At 45.2% G+C, this 24,460-nt stretch overlaps 1 protein-coding gene across 5 annotated transcripts in view; it reads left to right on the forward strand.

Annotated features, from left to right (window-relative positions):
- The window catches only part of MARCHF8 (membrane associated ring-CH-type finger 8), a 493,920-nt gene that overhangs the window by 78,340 nt on the left and 391,120 nt on the right, over positions 1 to 24,460 (forward strand). The window contains exon 2 of one of the 5 annotated variants that reach the window (XM_063961500.1): positions 23,220 to 23,315. The exons of the other annotated variants lie outside the window; for them this stretch is intronic. The gene's annotated coding sequence lies outside the window, so the exon portion shown is untranslated. The remainder of the gene's footprint in view (positions 1 to 23,219; positions 23,316 to 24,460) is intronic. 5 annotated transcript variants of the gene reach the window in all.

Below are 24,460 nucleotides of genomic sequence, written 5' to 3' on the forward strand. Positions count from 1 at the left end.
CTGGCAGGCCTCTGGTAGTTCCCAGCTAACTCCCCCACAAGTAGTTGCTGCCAATGGGATTCAGGGAGGTCAGCATACCCAATAGGGGTGTGGCCACACCTGTAATCTGCAGCCAGTTAAATTGATTGCCAGTCTTGGAAGCGAACCAGAGATTGCAATCAATGTAGCTGGTAAAACTTTAAACTTTCTTGTAGACACAGGGGCGGCCAAGTCAGTGATAAATTCGACAGTGGGCATGAGAACCACTGGTAGGACAGTTCCAGCCATGGGAGTAACAGGAGTAGTCCAGCACTACCCTGTTAGCAAACCAGCCGAGATTACAATAGGGCCTTTGCATACCAAGCATTCCTTTTTGCTGGCTGCATCTGCACCAACTAATCTCCTGGGAAGAGACTTACTATGTAAAATGGGTTGCGTCATTTATTGTACTCCTGAAGGTGTATTCTTGGACATTCCTGAGAATCACGCTCAGGAAGTACGAGACATGCTAGACTCCCCATCAAAATTAATGTCACATTCCATTATGACAAATAGGAATCCATCCCAAGTAGAAGAGATGACATCTCAGATACCAGAGTCACTTTGGACAAAAGATGGACAGGACACTGGATTAATGGCAAACGTAGCTCCAGTAGTTGTACAAGTAAAAGATGGTAGGATAGCTCCAAAAATCCCACAGTATCCTCTGAAGCCAGAGGTGGAGTTAGGAGTTTTCCCAGTAATAGAACGCTTGCTGCAACAGGGCATTCTGGTAAGAACGTCCAGCACAGCCAATAGTCCCATCTTCCCTGTTAAAAAGAGTGGGGGGAGGGGTTACAGGCTAGTGCAGGATCTAAGGGGGATTAACAAAATAGTTGAGAGTCAGTTCCCCGTAGTGCCTAATCCAGCTGTCATCCTAATGCAAATTCCTCCCACTGCCAAATTTTTCACTGTTATTGACCTCTGCTCCGCTTTCTTTTCGGTACCTCTGCACCCTGACAGCCAATATTTGTTTGCATTCACATACAGAGGAGTCCAATACACGTGGACTCGGTTACCCCAAGGTTTCATAGACAGTCCAAGTATATTTTCTCAGGCTTTGCATGATTGTTTACAGTCTTTCCAACCGGAGAGTGGATCAGTGTTGATACAGTACGTGGATGATCTCCTACTGTGTTCTGATTCATTGGAAGCTTCCCTGAAGGATACGAAACAGCTCCTGTTTCATCTTTCAGACACAGGTCACAAGGTTTCCAAAGACAAGTTGCAATTATGCCAAGCTAAGGTAAAATATTTGGGACACTGTCTAACACAAGGACTGAGACACCTGACCGCTGATAGAATCCAAGCCATTAGAGACATGACACTGCCACAAACCCAGCAACAGATCAGGACGTTTTTAGGAATGTGTGGGTATTGCCGTAATTGGATCCCAGGGTTTTCCATATTGGCGTTACCTTTGCAGGAAATGGTCTCTTCAAACAAACCTGACCGGATTTCGCATACAGACGAATCCGAAACAGCATTTGAGAGACTCAAACAGTGCCTAACGCAGGCACCAGCACTAGGTATGCCAGACTATGGGAAACCCTTTGAACTATACGGAACAGAAAGTGCTGGGTGCGCAGCAGGTGTACTAACCCAAAAACACGGTGACGCCAGCAGGCCAATTGCATACTACAGCGCCCAGCTAGACACGGTAGCGCGATCCCTCCCCACATGCTTGCGTAGCGTTGCGGCGATAGCATTGCTAGTGACGAAAAGCGAAGATGTCGTGCTAGGCCACAACCTCACAATCCATACACCACATGCGGTATCTGCTTTATTGAATTCTGCCCAAACCAGACACGTCTCATCAGCAAGGTTTACAAGATGGGAATTGGCATTAATGGCCCCAGTAAACATCACCATAAGGAGATGCAGCGCATTAAATCCTGCAACATTTCTCCCAGGTGTGCCTGGTCAGACACAAAGGGTGGAAGGTGAGAGTGATGGGGAAGGAGGATTTAATGCAAAGGAAGATACACATGATTGTATGGAATATTTGACCCAAAATTTTACCGCAAGGCCTGACATCAGTGACAATCCACTGGAAGATGCAGAACTAACGTTCTACACGGACGGTAGTTGTCATAGACAGTCAGACTCGGGAGACTTGTGTACTGGATACGCAGTCGTAGATGACCAAGACACCATAGAAGCGGAACCGCTAGGCCCACCTCACTCAGCCCAGGTTGCTGAACTGGTCGCCCTAACCAGAGCATGTGAATTGGCTAAGGGTAAGTCAGCCAATATCTACACCGATTCTAGATACGCCTTCGGGGTAGTACATGATTTCGGAGCCCTATGGCGGCTCAGAAATTTCATGACGGCGGCTGGTACACCGATAGCGCATGCAGCTCACATAAAAAGGCTTCTAACAGCGATACAGGAACCCGACAGAGTGGCTGTTATCAAATGTAAAGCACATACATATAGCCAAGACCCAGTATCCCTTGGTAACAGCCGAGCAGACGAAGCCGCAAAGCTTGCAGCTGCTTCCCCCATACAGACAGACACCACACAACTGATGGTATTTAACACCATCAACACACAGAAGTTGTGTGAGATGCAGAATTTGTGTTCCACACAGGAAAGAGCAGTCTGGAAGGCAAAGGGATACGGCCAGGAGTCCTCAGGGCTCTGGACGGATGGACATGGTAAACCAGTGGCCCCCAGGGCATACCTTCCATGTCTGGCTGAAGCAGCTCACGGGCTGACTCATCTAGGCAAGGAGGGGATGTGCAAATTGGTAAGAGCATACTGGTGCGCCCCAGGATTCTCCTCTCATGCGAGTAAAAGAGCAATGTCATGCCTTACCTGTCTGAGAAAGAATATTGGAAAAGCAATACCTACAGAACTATCCCATATCCCACCTGCCGGCGGCCCTTTCCAGGTAATACAAATTGACTTCATTCAATTACCCCCATGTCGAAATTTGAAATATGTACTTGTTTGTATAGATGTTTTCTCAAATTGGGTCGAAGCTTTCCCAGCAACTACAAATACCGCTACGTTTACAGCTAAGAAAATTGTGCAGGAATTTGTATGTAGATATGGTATCCCTAGAATCATTGAAAGTGATAGGGGTACCCATTTTACAGGTGATGTCTTTCAAGGAATGTGTAAGTTGATGGGAATTGATAGCAAGCTGCACACTCCGTACCGTCCACAGGCGAGCGCGAAGGTCGAAAGAGTGAACAGCACTATTAAAAATAAATTGAGTAAAGTAATGGCAGAGACAGGATTGACGTGGCCAGAAGCTTTACCCATTGTTTTGTATAGCATCAGAACCACTCCCAGGTCCCCTCTTAATCTGTCTCCTTTTGAAATCTTGTTTGGTCGACAACCGCATGTCATGATTAACCCTCAGGATGATTTGAAATGTAACAATGAAGTAACTGTAAAGTACTTGATTAACATGAGTAAGCAGTTGAGGAATCAAAATGATAATCTGAAGTTGATGATTCCTGATTTACCAGATAGTAATTGTCATGACATTGAACCTGGGGATTATGTAATGATACAAAATTTTCTACGCTCAGGTTGTCTTATTGATAGATGGGAAGGACCATACCAGGTCTTATTGACTAGCACCACAGCATTGAAGGTGGCTGAGAGAGAGACTTGGGTCCATTCATCCCACTGCAAAAAGGTTGCTGATCCAGAGAAGTCCCGTGATAAGGAACAGACGGTAGAGGTTGTATCACTGGAGTGTCTGTTCCAGGAGGACTGAGGCGGCACCTGAGCCTTGAAGACCGAAAGCAGTTGTCGACTCCCTTCTCCCTTTTATTGTTTTTCTCCACTTCCCATCCCCTCTTCCTTGAAATTTTTTTTCCCCCTTCTCATTCTTCTCTATTTCCTCCTCAAAGATGGACTTGCCCCAAGAGACTGTGATCCGGATTCTGATGTTAACCATGATGTTGACCAGAGCAGTCTGTTCCGGCGAGAGTACCATAGAGGTCGAGAAAGGTTCTGGAATGGGTTCCGATTATGATGATGGAGGCGTAGTTTTCCAAGATCAACCAAACCAACAAGCAAAGGCGAGTATCAGAAAACGATCCGATAGAAGAAATTGTGATGGATTGTTAGCTGAAGAAAATTGTATCTGTAGGCTCTGTGATAATCTGGTTGAAGATGGATGCATAAAGAAATGCCAATCTAGTTTTAATATCCATATAGACCGGCATCCATTGAGTGACTATCACTCCTTAGTGGGTAACGTGTTAAACCAAACAGATTGTTGGGTATGCTCTCAAGTACCTCAGGGTCATAGCAAATCAGGGCTAGTACCATTTCCTTTAACGTTAGGGGAGGTACTTGAGCTAAGTGGTGGGAGACCGGTGGACCGGAGGTTTAACATCTCCAGCCCTCCTAGTTTGAAGCTCCACCAATACCATGTGGATAGGTCCCTCTTATGTTTCAATATCTCCAATCCCAGAAAACCGGGAAATTGGGAAGTGTCATGGAGCAACCTTACCATGACCTTTTCACACAGAGCAGATAGAATGCCTACAGATACAGAGCTGGTACGCCACATAGCCAGTAGAGGAAAATCTTTTCGGTATCGATATACCTTAGGAAATAGGATTACTAGAGTTGGAGAGGTATCACCAGGATACTGTGCACATATCGTACAAACTGATACGTGCATTAAGCAGTTGGAAGAATTAGGGTCAGGAGATTTCACCTGGAAGGTTTGTAACATGATCATGTCCTTCTCCGTCCCCTATGTTCTCCCCGATGACGCATATTTCATATGCGGGAGAAAGGCGTACAAGTGGCTTGCCCCAAACTCTGAAGGATTGTGTTATATTGGAAAAGTATTGCCTGAAGTGATGACTGTTACACATGACAAAATGAAGGACATACACCGTGGTGCCCAAGCTCCTTATACTCACACTCATTACGAGCACCGAGTTAAAAGACAACTGTCAGAAAGGTTAGAGCATCCGGCCTCTGATCTTATCCATGAATCCACCGGGATTCAGGTTCTGGTAGCGTTAGATTTCACTCGTACCGCTCGAGGTGTGATGAATTATAGATACATTTCCGCACTCGCCAATTTGTTAGATAATATCACTGAAATGTATGATGACACGTTTAGATACACTGGAAGAGAACTTCAAGCTTACAAAACAGAACTAGTTCAGCATAGGATGGTTCTTAATTATCTTACAGCAGTAACAGGCGGATATTGTGTTACATTGGCAACACAGTACGGCATAAAGTGTTGCACGTATATCACAAATAGCACCGAGGACCCGGTAGAGGTCATAGACCAAAAGATGGACGATATTCTGCAATTAAAGTGGGAATTTCGTCGAAAACACAATCTCACCCTTGCTGCTGTAAGTAATGAGCTGACTGGTTGGGTGTCATGGTTGAACCCGCGAAATTGGTTCTCCGGTTTGGGAGACTGGGCTCAAGGAGTCATAATGGATGTTGGAAAGTTTCTACTATGTATCTTGGGTGTCATTATATCGATTGGATTGATATTTAGATGCGGGCAGGCTTTAATGAGGTGCAAACAAAGTACAAAAGTGATGAGCTTGAGGAGTGAGGAAACCGTAATTAACCTGGATTTGATTTATGACCCAATGATAGAAACCAGAATGTGATGAAAATGCGATTATACGGTCCGTTTCTTTCACCTGTTTTTCTGCTTTTCTCCAAGATACAAAGACCCCCTTGGACGAGGAAGTTGACGAGACGCTATACAGACAACAGACAAGCACCAAAGAAGAAGATTTGACAACTTTAAATATGGACACTTGATGAACTTTGCCATGGATCCCCAGTTTCCCTAGTATTTTTAAACTCACGCTAGCCCAACATTTTTGTAAATCTGATGGCACTGACAAAGCTTGTTGCTCATGCCTAAGGAGCAAAACAGCGCAAAGAAGACGACTCTCAACAGATACCGAACACAACTTCAACAACAGATGTACATTTCCCTGACATAGAATATCATTGCATTTTTCGTAAGTGTTCTTTATCTTCATCTCTACAACCCTCAGGTAATGACACACATAGACGATAGGGAATACAGGCACAGATATTAGCAACCACATACCTCCCCCATTCATGTATCATCAACTAAAATGTGCATCCCCATTTTGTTACAACCACAGCCGAAATGAGCTCGGTAGAGTTTGACAGCCCATCCACAGACCTGTACCACAGGATAAGAAGGAATTCAAATGTATACTTCGCAATACCTCGAAGCTTGATTTACAACACGTACGGCACGATGATACATGACCCCCCAAACATGGATTCATACACACATGCTTCTGCTATCTCACTAGGTCATACCCTCTTCACACCTTCTCCTCTCTCCTCCCCTACCCAACCATGGAAATCAATTAACCCCTGACTTACATTTTTCTCCTTAAATGTTTTGTGGCAGTTATTATTGACTGCCAAAGGGTGGACTGTCAAAGTCAGAAAAATGTCCCAATGCACGTTGCCATATTTGCACCGCACACTGGTCCGCGCTGCGCGTGCGTACGCTCTCCCGTGGAGGCGCATACCCGCAATAGCGTGCACTCGCAGGCGCGGTATGCGTATTTACGGTAGAGTTTATGTAGTCGTAGCGTGCGACTCATTCGTTACATATTTTCACAATTAATGTAGTTTATAGATCATGGTCCCTTTGATAGTTTCTGAAAGTTTGGTTAATATAGAAGGTCCCTGAGCTAAGGAATCCCTCTTTGTATCGTACGAAGGGTCTAACAGGAATCATACAGCAGTGTTTGGTACCCATCGGAAGAGTATTTAATTAGCAATATTCCGGTGTTGGTTTGGAGCGTATTAATCGCTCGTGCGAATAGTTATGGACATAAGAAGTTTATGTCCATTTCTACTATTTACTCATACTCAGGTATGCGGCGGGAAACCTAGTTCCCCACCCACCTGAGCTGTTTGAAATCGTCACAGCCCACCTGTATGAATCAACCTATGACCTTTTGTTATGATGCAGGGCCGAATTCCGACGTCCAATGGACAATGGGATTGTAGGGACTGTAGGATTGCATTGTGTGTGGGGCATAAATAGGCAGGCCGACCACATCCAGCTCTCACTCTTCAACGGTTCTCATTGCTGAGAATCGGGTGCTGGATGTCCAGGCGCATGCGATCGTTTACCCTTGTGCGTAAGTTTCTCTCCGTAATCATTGTCTTTCTGTGAGCCAATTTCTCTCTATCTCTCTCTCTCTCTCTCTCCCTCTCTCTCCTCTTTTCTCTTATATCTCCCATAGTATTATAGTATTGTATTGTATTTCATTTAGGTCAGAGTAGTATTGTCTTTTTGTATTTTAGTTCTGTGGTTAGGAAGTCTCTGTTATATTGTAGTGTATCATTTGTACTGTTATCCCCTTTTACAAGTATATTAGATATAATACAGTTAATAGGCTTTGGAACCTAAACCAGTATCTGTGTGTTTTCTATAGTGTTAAGTGTTCACTTGAGCGTCGGTGACGCTCAAGCAGCTTTGTAGTTAGTCAGGTTACACAAGGTTGCACTTACACCCTGTACTCACATTAAGGTATTCTTTGTATTTCTTTGGTATAAGGTTTAAACATTAAGGTATAGCGTTGTGAGCGTCTGCGCCGCTGGTGATCTCCTCGTGGTCTCGAGCGTCCGCTACGCCATAGCGAATCATTACTCTAGTCATAGCCAATAACGTGTCCTGTGATTGCTGGGCCGTGAGCGAACGTGACGCTTGAGCGTCTCGCCTACGGCTGAGCGATCGTTACGCAACTAGCGTACCATTACGGTACTTCTTAAGTAAACAGCGTACAGTGTTCTTAGCTTCATAAAGGGTTGTTTATACGACAAGGGAATTTAGCATTGTCACTAGGGAAAAAAGAAAAGAAATACTCACCGTCCTCAAATCCAGCTGTCGGCGGGTCCAGGCGGCAGGTTACGGGCATTCCAGTTGGTGGCGTGGCGTGAGCTGTGCTTTGCATTTTGACCTCTAACACCACATCACGTTGCAAAGTGCGTACAGCCAGGGGCAGGGGGACGGGCAGCGTCTGAGCCATATGCTGAACCGTCTCGAACTCTGCCTGGCATTATAAAAAGGCATTGGCCCGAATCCCGGGATTCAATTCCGCCCAATTTTGGACCAAAATCCCGGGATCCTGCCGATCCCAGGATTGGCCACCCTAGCTACAAATACTGGACAGCTTTATGTTTATAGTGTACTTTAGAGTTGAATTTGGATACATTACAAGTCCCAACTTTAAATTTGTCTACACATAAAACTGGAACCTCCTTCTGCAACTCAAGATATTTTGCCAATGTGCAAAATATGCAGTTTCTTGCAGGCTTTACTCCTAACTTTATGGGACTTAAATAACTGATATATAGAGATGGAGAATATCACCTCCTTGTGCATGAGTTGCTATGATCGTAACAACCCAATAAAATGATTCACCACATGAGCATAAAGGTGGATAGATACAACACACAGTGCTATAACATAAAACAAAACAAAACCAAGACTTCCCTTTTGTGGGACTAGAACTTTCCAAGGATTAACCCTCTGCTATGCATGGGTCAGATGTACTAAGCCTTGAAAAGTGATAAATATCACAGTGATAAAAGTACCAGCCAATCAGCTCCTACCTGTCATGTCACAGACTGGGTTTGAAAAATGACAGGAGCTGCTTGGTTGGTACTTTATCACTGAAATGTATCACTTGTCAAGGCTTAGTACAGCTGTCCCCAAGTTCTGGAGTATGTCCAATGTTTTATTTCTAATGGGCCCTACACATATGGCGATGTGCCGCCAAGGTGGCCGACGGGCGACCCGGCGGCGGGGGGCAGTGACGGGGGGAGTGAAGTTTCTTCACTCCCCCCGTCACCCGGCTCCATAGACGTGCAGGCAAATATGGACGAGATCGTCCATATTGGCCTGCATGCACAGCCGACGGGGGACCAGCGATGAACGAGCGCGGGGCCGCGCATCGTTCATCGCTGGAGCCTCCACACTGAAAGATATGAACGAGTTCTCGTTCATTTATGAACGAGATCGTTCATATCTTTCAAAAAATCGGCATGTGTGTAGGGCCTATAACACAGTTCATAATGTAAATAGTGGGAGAGAAAAAGTACAATGGTGTAGTATGTCAAAATTCAAGTTAGATGCATCTACTCTGGTGTTCTTGTAAATATCGGAAAGGTGCAGTCAGTCAAAAGGACCATCCACCTTATCTTTATGGCAGTGATGAAAAGCGTACCATATAGTGTAAAGAGTAAAAACATGAATGTACAGATTTTTTTAGTCTGATATAGGTGTAAGTTGTACCCAACTCACAATATAGTAGATGGAAGCATGCACATAAAGGCATCTTTGTACTACACAGAGGAATAACTGACGTACCCCAACTCACAGTTAAGGATGCTGATTCACTGCCATCAAGGTATCTTGCAAAACTCTAGAAGTCAGACAGCTGTAATAAATATAGGTATGTATTGAATAATACCACATATAAAAACACTTCACTCAAATGTATAAAAGAATTGGAAGTGGTACAAAAAGTCATGTTATTTCAGGGTGCACTTCATAAACCCTTCACATAGGAAGGAGACCATGGGAAGATGTTAAAAAAAAACAACAACCCTGTTTTAGAGAGGTCCGCATGCTCCTTGTCATCAGTGTCCCCATGGTCAGGCTCCCGATGCTGGGGTGTTTGTTACAAAAAGGAAGGCCTCCCCGGGTAAGGCAGCTAGCACATATGTTACATGTATGTTTGCGGGCTGTCTTTCCCCGGCAGTCTTTGGATGGTGCTGCAACCCAAGTCAACAGCCGCCGCTGATTTTGACATACTACACCATTGTACTTTTTCTCTCCCTCTTTTTGCATTGCGAACTGTGTGAGAATTACAACATTGGATATACTCAAGAACCACATCAGAAAAAGCGTTGACCCTTGGAAAGTTGTAGTCCCACAAAAGGAAAGTCTGGTTTTGTTCTATGTTATAGTACTGTGTGTTATATTTACCAGCCTTTATGCTCATGTTTATGTCGTACATTTAATTTGCTACGAAAAATTATGTGGACCTTGCAACCACATTTTGATTAGTGCCTGTTTGCACACTTCCGATACCCATGGTATCTAATTTTAATAAATTCGTTGTGGGGTATTTTGTGGTCAAAATCCTGCAGGTGAGTAGTTTTCTTTTATTAACACAGCCTGCAGGATGCGTACAGCTGCCGATGCCGAGTGTGGGGAACGGGTGCAGTGTAGTGTGGTGTAAATATAGTGTGTGTGTGGGAACCGGGTGCAGGGTCAGCAGTGTTGTAGTGTAGTGTGTGCGGGGAACGGGTGCAGGGTGAGCGGTATTGTCGTGTAGTGTGTGCAGGGAATAGGTGCAGGGTTAATGGTAGTGTAGTGTGTGCAGGGAGCGTTTGCAGAGTTAGGGGTAGTGTAGTGTGCAGGAATAGTGGTAGTACCTGTCCTATGCCCGGCCAGTCCATGGAAGCAGTCTGCGATGCTGGAAAAGAGATGGAGGACAGCTCTGCAGAAGGTGAGTAGTTAAAGACTAAGCTAATTGGAAACTTCCAAATGCTTAATCAGTCGTGGGGGGGGGGGGGGGGGGGTTTGGGGGGTTTCCATAGGGGTTCCAGAGCAGCTGAGCAATTTCTGGCCATTTTTCCTAAAAATATTGATTTTAGGAAAATTGGTCATGTTTCGGGGCTGCTATAAAAATAAAATCCCAGCTGCTCAGAAAATCAAAAACCCTGCACTCATTTGATTAACAAAAATCTTGCTATTTTTTCTATTCTTACAGGCAAATTAACGAACACTCATATCTGTACCAAAGTGTTCTCTGGTTGGTATCTGGTTGATAGATCTACAGTAAAAAGATAGTAGGTCGATTCCAGTTGGTCGACAGGTAAAAGGTAGACAGTGCTTAAGGTTGACAAGTTCAAAAGGTTGTGACAATGATCAGTCGACACAATTGTTTTAAACTATTTCATTATTTACCATCCACGTGGACTACGATTTGGAAATAGTAACCTTTAGCAAGCGCAGTGGTAATGGAGCGAGGCACCTTGCACAAAGCGTGGCGATGAAACATACAAAATGACAAACTACCATATTTGTGACAACCATTTTCGTGTCGACCTTTTCTACTGTCTACTTTTTTCATGTTGACCTTTTGACACTGTCGACCTTTTACAAGTTTCCATTTGGGGTCAAACTATTGACTATTACTGTCTATCTTTTTACTGTAGATCTATTGACCCACAAACCACTGGCCTCAGTGCCCTATTACAGTGTGATAAAGCTTCTGTTGCACTAGTAATTTACCTGCAGCTACATTCTAGGAACAAGCAAGGACTGTTGGGGTATTTCCAACTTATTTGCAAAACCTGTGTCACACTTGTGTTAATTTATATAACAAGATACAACTTCTGCTTCTGTTGCGGAATCTGAGAGGGAGCTCCCAGAAAACCTAAGAAAAGGCCATTGCCCAATAAGATATGTTATATGAATGCAATCTTGGAAAAGACAGTATCCGTGATACTGACTCTTAGAAAATCATTTGCTGGATGAGATAGGAAAGCATCCAACATATTCGTAATACCGATATCTACAGTACATAATAAACTGGGAACAATAGTTCTATGGATGTCTTAGTCAATGACATAGCATACAGTATGTCACTTTACACTTCATATTATTGCAACGATACTGAATGCCTTAAAAATCTATACATCCCTCGTTCTTTCAGTCTCTTCTTGACCTTGCAAAGCTTCACACATGCACTGAAAACCCACCTGTTCATCAAAGTGTACCCTTCTACCCAGTGCCAGATTAAGGACCACGTGGGCCTGGAGCTGAAATTCATGAAGGGCCTATGGTGTGCCACTGCAGGGAATGTGACCAGTGATGTAGGGGAGTTACCAGTGCTGTGTGGGTGTGGTATGGACATTAGGGTGGCCTGTGCTGTGGATTGTTTCTAGTTGCATAGAGGGCATAGCGTTCCTACCTTCAGCCACTTTATAGTGGAAACATTAAACATGAAAAATAAAATACACATGCCCCCATAGGAAAATAATAAAACACATAAGGCCAGATGCCGGCCGAACTCGGATGCTTTTTTTAAAGGGGCAATCACTTACAAGGCAAAACCATGCCTTTGTAAGTGATTGCTCGGCCGGCATCCCGCACAGCCGCTGAACTTGGTCGGCATTACATCTTGCCCCTAGGCCTTGATGAAAAACAAAAACAAAAAACACATGGACCACCACAGGAAAAAAGCAAAACACATACGGGTCTATTCAATGCCTGTTGAATCCTCTCCGACGGAGAGGATCCGACAGGTCAGTATTCAGTTTGTGGGCGTTTTCGACTATTGCTCCCGTTTACGACATGCCAATCTGACTATTTTTAAAGTCAAATTGGCATTGTGGAAAACGGGCCAAAAACCTGTCAAACACCTGCAAGTACGTGTATCGGCGGCAAATTTGCCGATACACTTACTTTTCGACAGTGTCAATTTTTTCAGACAGTCGGAAAAATGGCACTGTCATTGAATAGATCGACTGCAAATTCAACCTATTTCTGTAGAAAAGTGCTGTACTTTACAACTGTCTGAAAAACAGGTACGAATTGAATAGACCCCATAGACTACGCATGAAAAAACATAACACATTGGCTGCCACAGGAAAATAATAACTCAAAAGCTATGCATTAAACAAAAACAAAAAAACACACAGGCCCCCGATAGGAAAAAAATACACACACCTATGTACCCACAGGAGAATACACACAGAGGCCCCACAATGAAAAAAACAGAAAGACCTCATATATTGGTATTCGGGGACCAATGCACTCATTTCCCAAGGTACAAAAATAAAGAAGAAGAAAAACTGCTGCTTTTTGCAAAAGGCTGTAAACTCCTGAGGCGGCAATACACAAATTAAGTTCTTAACGTAGATGTTAAAGAATATGAGGGTTCGCTGCGCTGTGATCAGGTCAGAACTGCGCATGCATATGCACCACAATGCGCAGGCGCGTCGCACAGGTACAAAGCAGATCGTTGCTGTGCGATGGGTTTTACAAAGAATCCATTCGCACAGCCAATCGCAAAGAGTTTGACAGGAAGAGGGCGTTTGTGGGTGGCAACTGACCTTTTTCTGGGAGTGTTTGGAAAAACGCAAGCGTGTCTAAGCATTTGCAGGGCGGGTGCCTGACGTCAGTGCCGGCCCCGGACAGGCTGAAGTGATCGCAGCGGCTGAGTAAGTCCTGGGCTTCTCAGAAACTGCAAAATATCTTTTTGTACCGCTCGGCTGCACATGCGTTCGCACACTTGCAAAGCTAAAATACACTCCCCTGTAGGCGGCGACTATCTGATTGCAGCGCTGCAAGAAACTGCTTGCGAGCGATCAGGTCTGAATTACCCCCATGGTCCAAGTGTCACTGAAATGATCTGTACTCGTGTCTCACAGAGGGCTGAATGTTGAGTGCAAGCTCCTGAATCAAGAAAGGAAAATAAAACTGAGTTCATAATGTGGCCAGAGACTGCCATGTCCTTTACAATCCTTTACTGTTGTGGCACGCATCGTAGCTCACAACTTGCGGCATAGCGGGGCGTACGCTCTTGAATGAGAGTTGACGGTTGCATGCGTACGCATGCTCCCACCACCCATTCATTCTAATGGGAGCTGGCTGCAATGCGTATGCTTACGCATTGCGATCCCGCTACAGCACACTGCTATATACAGCAAAGCTGTAGCGGGACACATCTGTAATTCAGTGTATTCTGACACTATCCTGGCAGTGACCACAGCCGAGTGATATAGAATGCAAGCTCTGAGGACATGACCACGTGATGAGCAGTCACAATGAACCCTGGATACAGGGGCGGGGGGCAGCTAGGACAGTAATACACGAGAAGGCCGTGAGGGGGGGGGGGGGTCACAGGGTGAGGGTGGTCACAGGGGATGGTGAGTTGTGGGAGGGGTGAGGTGGGTACAGGGTATGGAGAGCAGGTGACAAGGAGGAGTGAAGTGGGCACAGGGTAGGATGAGGGGGGTCATAGGGTGGAGGTGGTCACAGAGGGGTGAGGTGGGTGTACAGGGAATGATGAGTTCAGGGAGCATGGGGAGGGGTGAGGTGGGCACAGGGTAGGGCGAGGGCACACAAGGAGGAGTGAGGTGGGCACAAGGTAGAGCGATGGGACACCAGGAGGAGTCGGGTGGTCACAGAGTAGGATGAGGGGGGGTCAAAGGGCGGAGGTGGTCACAAGGAGGGGTGTGGTGGGCACAGGAAGGGATGAGTGGGGGTACACGGAATGTGTGAGGGGGGGGTTCACAGGGTAGGGGTATGGTTATCGGTCGGGTGACCACCGTTGGTCGATGCTCATCATTGGGAACAATACTGGGACTCCCCAGGATAAGGGGACACACCCTGATCCCCAGCAATGTACAGCAGCATCACCCCGCGGTACTCACCGTTGTGCATGGCGCAGCACCAGCTACGAGGGAGAGAACAGCAGCCGGGACCCCTGGACGCACACACACGCAGTTGTGCTAGCCGTTCGGCTCCTCATCACATTGCACTAAATGGCCAGTTTGCAGCATGCAGGTGTGCACTGCTCCCGGCTGCTGCCACCTGGAAGTGCCTGCTAACCGGAGTGCAGAAACTGGCCTTGTCCATCCCAGTGGGAGGCAGCAGCATAACTGTGAGGTTAAGACACATTATGGCATGCAAATAATTGTCCTGGGGGGTGGAGGAGTGATCGGGAACGGGGCCTCAGACAACCACTGGCAGGCTGCTGTAGCAAGAATTTATTTTTCCTGTCTACAGCAGCCCAGCAGATGTTGTGGGCCTATTTTGATGGGGGGGCCTGGAGCTGCAGCTCCATCCACCCCATTGTTAATCCGGTCCTGCTTCCACCACATAACCTTGTACCAGGTTGCTCATCCCACCCTCTTATATCGGTCTACCTCGCCTACTTCCTGCCCTCAGGTCCCCATCCACATGCTCACGCCTCAAGTCATCTCTCTTTCTCCCCTAGATTGTAAACTCCTAGGAGCAGAGTCCTCCTCCTTCCTGTTCACAGCCCTCTTCTCTACCACTTCATTGATAGCCTTCACCTACTCAGTAGCCATTTAGCCCGTAACTCCTCTACGTTATTCAGTAAGGGAGCACATGCAGATTTACGTATAGATAGATACCTGAGGAACAGGAACATATGCTATTTTTTTTTTTAATTAGTAAGAGTTTCTTGAGCATATGTCCTGGCCTGGATTGGCTTCCTGTTGGCAGTAGTGTGTGCTTAGTTAAAGGCTACAAGTTCCCATTATTTAAAATTCTGAATTTCAATGGCATTTTTAGAAACAAAGATGATGATATTGTGTTGTATGTAATATGCATTTCAGAATTATCACTGTAGACCAGTGGTTCCCAAACTTTCTTGACTCAGGGCACCCTAGAGTATCAATACAATTTTCACAGCAACCCTAGGCCAAAATGTTATTATTCAGAAACCATTATTAAATTGTGCTTACCTATCATCCTTAGGTTCAGTTGTGTGGTGGACAGGGTTCCGCTTCTGTTTGTCAGCTGATTCTTTGTCTAAAGTACTTGGTAAAAATGGTCTCTGGCGGATGAATGGGTGTACAGTAGCTGCGTGACAACAGGGCATGTAGAAAAAGTGTTCCAAGGGTGTGCCATGGGCACTTAGGTGGAATTGTGCACATTGCTGAGTTGAGTGTGCACAGAGTTGTGTCTGATTTCAGATGGATATCTTGACCAGGTATAGAGCTGATATAAATGCGCACGGTTAGAGATGACTGCTGCTTTCATAAGCGGATATCTGCAGTGCGGCCATGTAGCTGTGTGCAACTCTTTATGCAGATGAAGATCTGATTATATTTTCCAGCAGGCAATGCAGCTGCAATTAACCCCAAAGTGTTTTAGCAGATGAAAAAAAAGCATTCACACTGGTAAATGTGAACAAGCCCTTAATAAAATAATTGCGACATAATATTATATATACTATTGCTTTAAATCATTGCAAGTATTTTAACCAATGTTAAAAGTACAAATGTTCTCTGTAAAGTATTTCAGTTTCAGTTGCCTAATAGCCCTTTCACACAGAAACTGAAATTACCGAGTGTAGCAGTTCCTCCCGGTAATTTCATGAAACACGCGGGTCCTTTTTCTGTGTGAAAGGGTTGACCCGGGTTGAAATTCCCGGTACTTCGACCCTGGAATTTACAAGGGTCGGAGACGCGGGAATTTCGAGGCAGGGTTGGGTATGCGTGACCGGCGGTCAGGAGATCGCTGGTCAGCATACCTCTGCCGGGCTTGCGGTCGCCACGTATTCTATTCCCACTCTATGGGTGTCGTGGCCACCCAAGAGTGGGAATAGTCCCTGTTGATCGGCATGCTGACCGTTGCGATTCTCAAGGGGTGGGACGTAGGGGGAGGTGTTGTGACCGGCGGTCTCCTGACCGCCTGTCACTTAACTACATTCCGCAGGATTGGGCACACATAAGGAAAGATTCCACCTGTGAGAGAGCGGACATAGAAACATAGAATTTGACGGCAAATAAGAACCACTTGACCCATCTAGTCTACCCCTTTTTTTATCCTTTAGGTCATGCATGTCCAAACTGCGGCCCTCCAGCTGTTGAGAAACTACACATCCCAGCATGCCCTGACACAGCTTTAGCATTCTCTGACAGCAAAACTGTGTCAGGGCATGCTGGGATATGTAGTTTCACAACAGCTGGAGGGCCGCAGTTTGGACATGCCTGCTTTAGGTAATCTCAACCCTTTTTGAACCTTAATTCTTTGTAAGGATATTCATATGCCTATCCCAAGCATGTTTAAATTGCTCTACAGTCTTAGCCTCTACCACCTCTGATGGGAGGCTATTCCACTTATCCACTACCCTTTCTGTGAAGTAATTTTTAAATTTCCCCTGAACCTGCCTCCCTCCAGTTTCAGTGTTTGTCCTCAAGTTCTAATACTTCTCTTCCTTTGAAGAATGTTTCTCTCCTGAACTTTGTTAAAACCTTTGGTATATTTGAAAGTTTCTATCATGTTCCCCGTTTCCCTTCTCTCCTCCATACTATACATGTTAAGATCTTTTAGTCTTTCCGGGTAAGTTTTGTGATGTAGGCCATGCACCATTTTAATTGCCCTTCTTTGTACACTCTCTAATGTATTTATATCCTTCTGGAGATATGGTCTCTAGAACTGGACACAGTATTGTAGATGAGGCCGTACCAATGATCTGTACAGTGACATTATTACTTCTTTTTTCCTGCTACTGATTCCTCTCCGTATGCAACCAACCATCTGACTTGCCTTTCTTATTGCTTTGTTGCATTGCTTTCCTGCCTTTGATACCGCTTTCACATCGCAAACCCTGCTTTTAAAACGTTTCTTAAAACGGGTCTTAAAACAGGTCTGAGCAGTTAAACCCCCTTCACATCGCATGTTGTAACTAGTATATTACCATTTCATTACCGTTTTGGTTCCTTTCACACTGAACCCGTTTCACCCACAGAAAACAGTGTTTGTCATTTTAAATGGACTTTTCAGGCCCACACATTATTAATAATAATTATTAATTAATTATTAAAAATGTGGCTAGTCGTACGATGGAACCCAGCAGCTTCAAGCATATTTACCATGTTTTTGAAGATTACTGCATCCTTCACTGTCCCAGTGATTTGTCTACATATTTCTTCATCCCCTCTGATCCTAAGCAGCTCCCTAACCTCCTCATCACTCCAATTTGCCATTTTAAACTGTATTCTGTATAATAAAACGCTTCTTCACTCTCATGTGTTTCCTCCAGTTTATTTCCTGCTTCTGCGTGGTGACGTCACGCATAGAGACAGCCTATCACCTTCTGTGGTTTGGAAATTCCGTTTCTGAGCCTTTCACATTGCACAATGAAACGGGTCTGAACCGTGTAGGACCCTGCTTTTAAAACCGTTTTAAAATACTGGTATTCTGTAACTGGTAAATTCAATGTGAAGCCTTCAGACCGCAGCTAGACCCGTTTTGAAAGGCTTAAAAACTGGCAATTTACCAGGTTATAGCTGCGGTGTGAAAGGGGTATCAGTCACTTGAAATAGTGACTCCTAAATCCCTTTCCTCCTCAGTAGTTTCCATTATAGTACCCTTGATACTATATTTAGCCTTTGGGTTTTTGAGACCCAAGTGCATGATTTTGCATTTTTTAGCATTAAACTGTAGTAGCCACGATCTTGACCATTTTTCAAGCCTAGCTAGATCATCAATCATTTGTTTTACCCCTCCTGGTGTGTCTACCCTGTTGCATTACTTTGTATCATCTGCAAAAAGGCATACTTTCCCTTCAATACCATTTGCAATGTCACCAACAAACACATTAAAGATAACTGGTCCGAGTACAGATCCCTGGGGTGCTCCACTGGTAACATTTCCCTACATAGATTGCACTCCATTTACTACAACAGTTTGTTTCCTATCCTGCAACCAGGTTCTTATCCATTTAACTGTTTTATAATCCCCCCATGCTTTCAAGTTTATTTAGCAGTCTGCGATGTGGGACAGTGTCAAATGCCCTACTAAAGTCTAGATATGCTACATCTACAGCTCCCCCTTGATCTATTATTTTCATCACAGAGTCAAAAAAGTCAATAAGATTTGTTTGGCATGATCTCCCACCAGTAAATCCATGCTGTTTTGGATCCTGTAAGTTGTTTGATTTAATATATTCCACAACTCTTTCTTTTAATAGTTTTTCCATTACTTTCCCTACTACTGATGTAAGGCTTACTGGTCTGTAGTTACTTGCTTCTTCCTTGCTTCCGCTTTTGTACAGTGGAACTACATTCACTCTTTTCCAGTCCTCTGGAATGGCACCTGTATTTAGTGACTGGTTAAGTAATTCTGTTAATGGTGCCACCAGCACATCTTTTAGCTCTTTTGGTATCCTTGGGTGTATCCCATTTGGTTCCATTGATTTATCCACTTTTTGTTTTGAAAGTTCTGTTAGGACCTTCTCCTCTGTAAATGTAGTTTCATCTACCTAATTTTTATGAATGTTCTTGCAACTTAACTGTGTCCCCTTCCCTTCTCCTTCTGTAGTAAATACTGAGCAAAAATAATGATTTAGGTCATCTGCTATTGCCTTGTCTCCCTCCACCAAATTCTCACTCTCTGTCCTAAGTCTTATTATTTCTCCATTTGATTTTCTCCTTTCATATACTTAAAAGTTTTGCCCCCTTTATCTACTGACTGGGCCATTGTCTCCTCAGCTTCTGCTTTGGCACGTCTGATCACTTTCTTAGCATCCTTCCGTCTGTCAAGATACGTCATTATTATTTTGAGTCTGTTTGTATTTCCAAAAGCCATTTTTTTTGCTTTCACACTAGTTGATACTACTTTTGTGAACCACACTGGCTTCCTTTTCCTGGTGCTTTTCCTAACCCTTTTGATACAAAGGTCTCTTGCCCTTATTATTGCACTTTTCAGTTTTTCCCACCTCTCCTGCACCCCTTCCAAGTTCCTGCAGTCCGCCAATGAATCACTTAAACTTCTCCCCATTTTTGCGCCACATCTCCCCCCCCCCCATGACGCGCTGTCAGGTCTCCGATTGCCGCCGGCGCCTGTCTCTCGCCTGCACCGCTGCCTCTGCAGGGGACTCCGGAGCGCAGCCGCCAGCTCCCGGGTCTCTCCCTTCACACTCAACCACCTCTCTCGGATCGCTCCTCCTGCAACTCGGGAGAGACGTGATGACCCAGCTTACTTGGTCACCCTGCGCTCTGCCCAGCGCTGCGAGGAGCTGGTCTGCTACAGTATCTTTGAGAGGAGGAGGATACACTGGGAGAGGCTGCAGTTTTCCATCCCCTTTGACTTGTGAGTAGCAGCACTGCAGTGCCACATATGTATATTTTATCATCAATTGTGAAAAGAGAGTGCTTCTCATGTCTGCCGTAATGTGTAAAAAGGGGGATGCTGTCTGCCGTAATGTGTAAAATGGGGGACGCTGTCTGCCGTAATGTGTAAAATGGGGGACGCTGTCTGCCGTAATGTGTAAAAAGGGGGATGCTGTCTGCCGTAATGTGTAAAAAGGGAGACGCTGTCTGTCATAATGTGTAATAAGGGGGACGCTGTCTGCCGTGATGTGTAAAAAGGGGGATGCTGTCTGCCGTAATGTGTAAAAAGGGGACGCTGTCTGCCGTAATGTGTAAAAAGGGGGACGCTGTCTGTCATAATGTGTAATAAGGGGGACGCTGTCTGCCGTGATGTGTAAAAAGGGGACGCTGTCTGCCGTAATGTGTAAAAAGGGGACGCTGTCTGCCGTAATGTGTAAAAATGGGGATGCTGTCTGCCGTAATGTGTAAAAAGGGGACGCTGTCTGCCATAATGTGTAAAAAGGGGTTGCTGCCTGCTGTAATGTGTAAAAAGGGGGATGCTGTCTGCCGTAATGTGTGAAAAGGGGGACGCTGTCTGCCGTAATGTGTAAAAAGGGGGACTGGCTGCCGTAATGTGTAAATGGGGCTCTACCTGGTGTAGTGGCACTACTGTGCAGCGTAATTTGAATAATGGAGACCACTGTGCACCGTAGTATGAATTGGTATTATTTTGTGGCCACACCCCTTCCCCATGAAGCCACGCCCCTATATATTTTTTCACGCACCTGCGGCGCGCTCTCCCCCTATGTTGCATGGGGAGGGGAGGGGGCGTCAATGACGTTTCTTGCACACAGCGCTAAAATGTCTAGTTACGGCACTGCTTGTCACTACTGCCCATTCTTTAGGTATTAAATCCTGTGTTAGTCTTTTGAAAGAATGCATATTTGGCTCAAAGATGATCTTCTTTATTTCCTTGTTCTGTTGTAATGTATTGTGTACCTTGGAAAGTATTACAAGTCAGGATTTTTTCTCTGACTGCCAACATATTAGAAGTCATGGTAAATGGGTGCATGAGAAGCATGGAATCTACTCCTGTGTGAACTGCAGCTGCTGGCTTATCATAAACACATTGCATACTGACTCATGGCTTCACGTAATGGTGCTATTGTAATATGTTACATTTTCATCTATAATTCAGTGCACAGTGTATACCAAGGGTGGCCAACCAGTCAGAGGCAAAGAACCAGAAAACATCCGTAGTAAAGGGCAAGAGCCACTATGCGCACAAAAATGGGGGCGTGGCCTAGTTTTCACAAAGCCACACCCCATTATTGTGCGCGCAATCTTTTGGTATGACATTTGTAGGAGTATGACATTGTGTCATAACCTCGTTTTTAGTCATGTTGTACAGTGCCACATACATATAATGCCCCAGTACAGTGCCACATACATATAAATATGCCAATAAATGGGTGCCTCCACATTGCCAGATACATATACCCCCTCCACAGTGCCAGATACACATATGTCCACACAGTGCCAGATAAATATATGCCCCAAGTGCCAGATACACATGCCCCCGCAGAACCAGATACACATGCTCCCACAGTGCCAGCTATCCCCCCAGTGCCATATACACATGTCTCCACAGTGCCAGCTATGCCCCCAGTGCCAGATACACATGTCCACACAGTGCCAGCTATACCCCCAGTGCCAGATACACATGTCCACACAGTGCCAGCTATGCCCCCAGTGCCAGATACACATGCCCCCACAGTGCCAGCTATGCCCCCAGTGCAGATACACATGCCCCCACAGTGCCAGCTATGCCCCCAGTGCAGATGCACATGCCCCCACAGTGCCAGCTATGCCCCCAGTGCAGATGCATATGCCCCCACAGTGCCAGATATGCCCACAGTGCAGATACACATGTCCTTACAGTGCCAGATATGCCCCCAGTGCCAGCTACACATGTCCTTACAGTGCCAGATACACATGTCCCAACAGTGCCAGATATGCCCCCCCAGTGCAGATACACATGCCCCCACAGTGCCAGCTATGCCCCCACAGTGCCAGCTATGCCCCCCAGTGCTGCTACACATGTGTCCCCCCCCCCCCCCCCCCCCCGTGAGCCAATCAGAGCTCGCGGTCTGGCAGCCAATCAGGAGCCTTAGCTGCCGGACCGCGAGCTCTGATTGGCTCATGGGCCGGCACCGAATTGAAGATGGACACCGCCTCAGAAGTCAGAGGGGCAGGAGAGGCGCGCGCTGCGATCTCCTCCCCTCTCCTCACACGCCGGAGAGTCCTTAGAAGTTGCTGTGTGTCGGGCAGTGGTGGCTGGGAGCGGATCGAGCCGCATGCGGAGGATGAAAGAGCCGCATGTGGCTCGAGAGCCGCGGGTTGGCCACTGCTGGTGTATACATTTGATGCATCTATACACGTGTCCTCATACATAATTTCCTGCAGTCATACCAAACAACCCCTCTTGGGTGCCAGGCTCAGTGAAACTCAGCTAGTGTTGGGCGTCTTTTTTGCCTAATATCCATCCTAGTCACAATGCGATGTCACTAAGACACTCACAGAGACTGTGCTGATTAATTTGATATGCGACACTTGTATATCAGTGTGCAACTGAGTATCTCAATCTGTATACAAAATGCTACGTTGCAGCAGCAGTGGCTATTTTCCGTGCCTAGTCTTATTGCGCTACGTATACATACTCACTCACTCACTCACTCACTCACTCACAGCATATCAAATTAATCAGCAGAGTCTTCTGCCATGTCCTGCCTGACGGTATCTGGTCTATAGATCTACACTAAAAAGGTCTTCAGTCAATAGGTCGACCACTAATGGTCAACAGGATAAGAGGTCGACAGGCAAAATGTTGGCAGGGTCGAAAGTTCGACACGTCTTTTAGGGTTTTTTTTTACATTGTTTCAAAATTTTCTGCATTTACTATCCATGTCACAAACTGCTACCTTTAGTAACCTTGTGGCGAGCCCGAAGCATGACGAGTGTACGCGTTTCCTAAAATTGACTATCCATGTCACAAACTATCACCGTTAGTACCCTTGTGGCGAGTGGAGTGAGCCACCGTGCCCGAAGTGTGGCGAGCGAAGCGAGCCCGCAAAGGGCCGCAATTTTAAAAAATTAGGGTAAAAAAATGTTTAAATACACCTAATTTTTTTTGTGTCGACCTTTTGCCCCGGTCGACCTTTTGATTGTAAACCTTTTACCCCTGTCGACATTTTGACTGTTGACCTTTTACTGTCGACCTAATGTCTGTTTATTTTTTTAATGTCTATCAGAACCCTGCCTGACACTAGCAGATTTACATGGGACATGGCGGCTCCCTTGCACCAGGCATCTTGCACTGCGTGGCATACTGAGACTAAATGTATGAGGTAAATTTTAAACATAGCTTTAGAATTCAGTTTTCTGTTTTATTCCAAATTATTTTCATGCAAGAAATTTTCATCCTTGTTTTAACCCAAAACATTGTTTTGTACATAGCATTTCAGTTTGAATGTCGTGTTCAAATTACCTGAACTTTTCAATTTAAGTCAATAAAATGGTTTGAGAACATCCACTTTGTTTCCCTTCAGAGCTCAGGCAATGAATTTCATTAATGATTAGAGAGCATGCATTTCTTAATGTAGCATACCTTTCAAAGTGTTTTTCGTTGTACTGTCTGTTTTTAATATTATCTGTTTTACATTTCCCAGTCATCAAATATGGGGGCTCTTTATTTAGTCTTTGTTTAGTCTTCTTCTTGAAGAAGTCTGTTGAGACGAAACACGTTGGGCCTGTACTGACCACCCAGTGTTTTCAAGTTAAGTTTGATTTCTTATCCTTTTACACTTTTTATGTGTAATATCTCTGGTATTTTAAATAATTGTTTTGAAACTGTTTTTACTCTCATATATTAAAATTCACTTTTATAATATCTTTTGGCTTCCAATTTTAATATATATTTAACCATTGTTTTTAATCCACACTTGTCGCCGGTACCCCTATTCCCTCCTTTTTTATACATTTTAACAATACTGTACCAGTGTTGTATTTTTAGGGTTTGGCTGACACCGTTTGATAAGGTTTGGTGGGCTTTTAGCTTTCGTATTGTAAAACTTTTTATCGTTTACATAGTCTTACTGAGATTTTCACCCCACAAGTGGCGCTGTACTATCTTTTTACACACACACACACACACACACACACACACACACACACACACACACACACACACACACACACACACACACACACACACATATATATATATGTGTGTGTGTGTGTGTTCATTCATGCGCAGGGAGAGAGAGGACTGTTTCTAAAGCTGTCTGGAACGGGGGGAAAAAAGTACCTGATCACACCCCACAAGCGCTAATGTGTGGCTGGAGAGTGTGTAGCCTACCTGGGTGGCCAGGCAAGCTCAGCACTGGCCGGGGCAGGGCGATAGGCAGCTGGATCTCCCTCTCGTTTGGATCACACGCTGCGGGGCACATCTAATATTATGAGACGGACGGTCCCTGGTGGCAAAAGCAGCATA

The sequence above is a fragment of the Pseudophryne corroboree genome, chromosome 3 (assembly GCF_028390025.1).
Source record: "Pseudophryne corroboree isolate aPseCor3 chromosome 3, aPseCor3.hap2, whole genome shotgun sequence".
NCBI lineage: Eukaryota > Metazoa > Chordata > Amphibia > Anura > Myobatrachidae > Pseudophryne > Pseudophryne corroboree.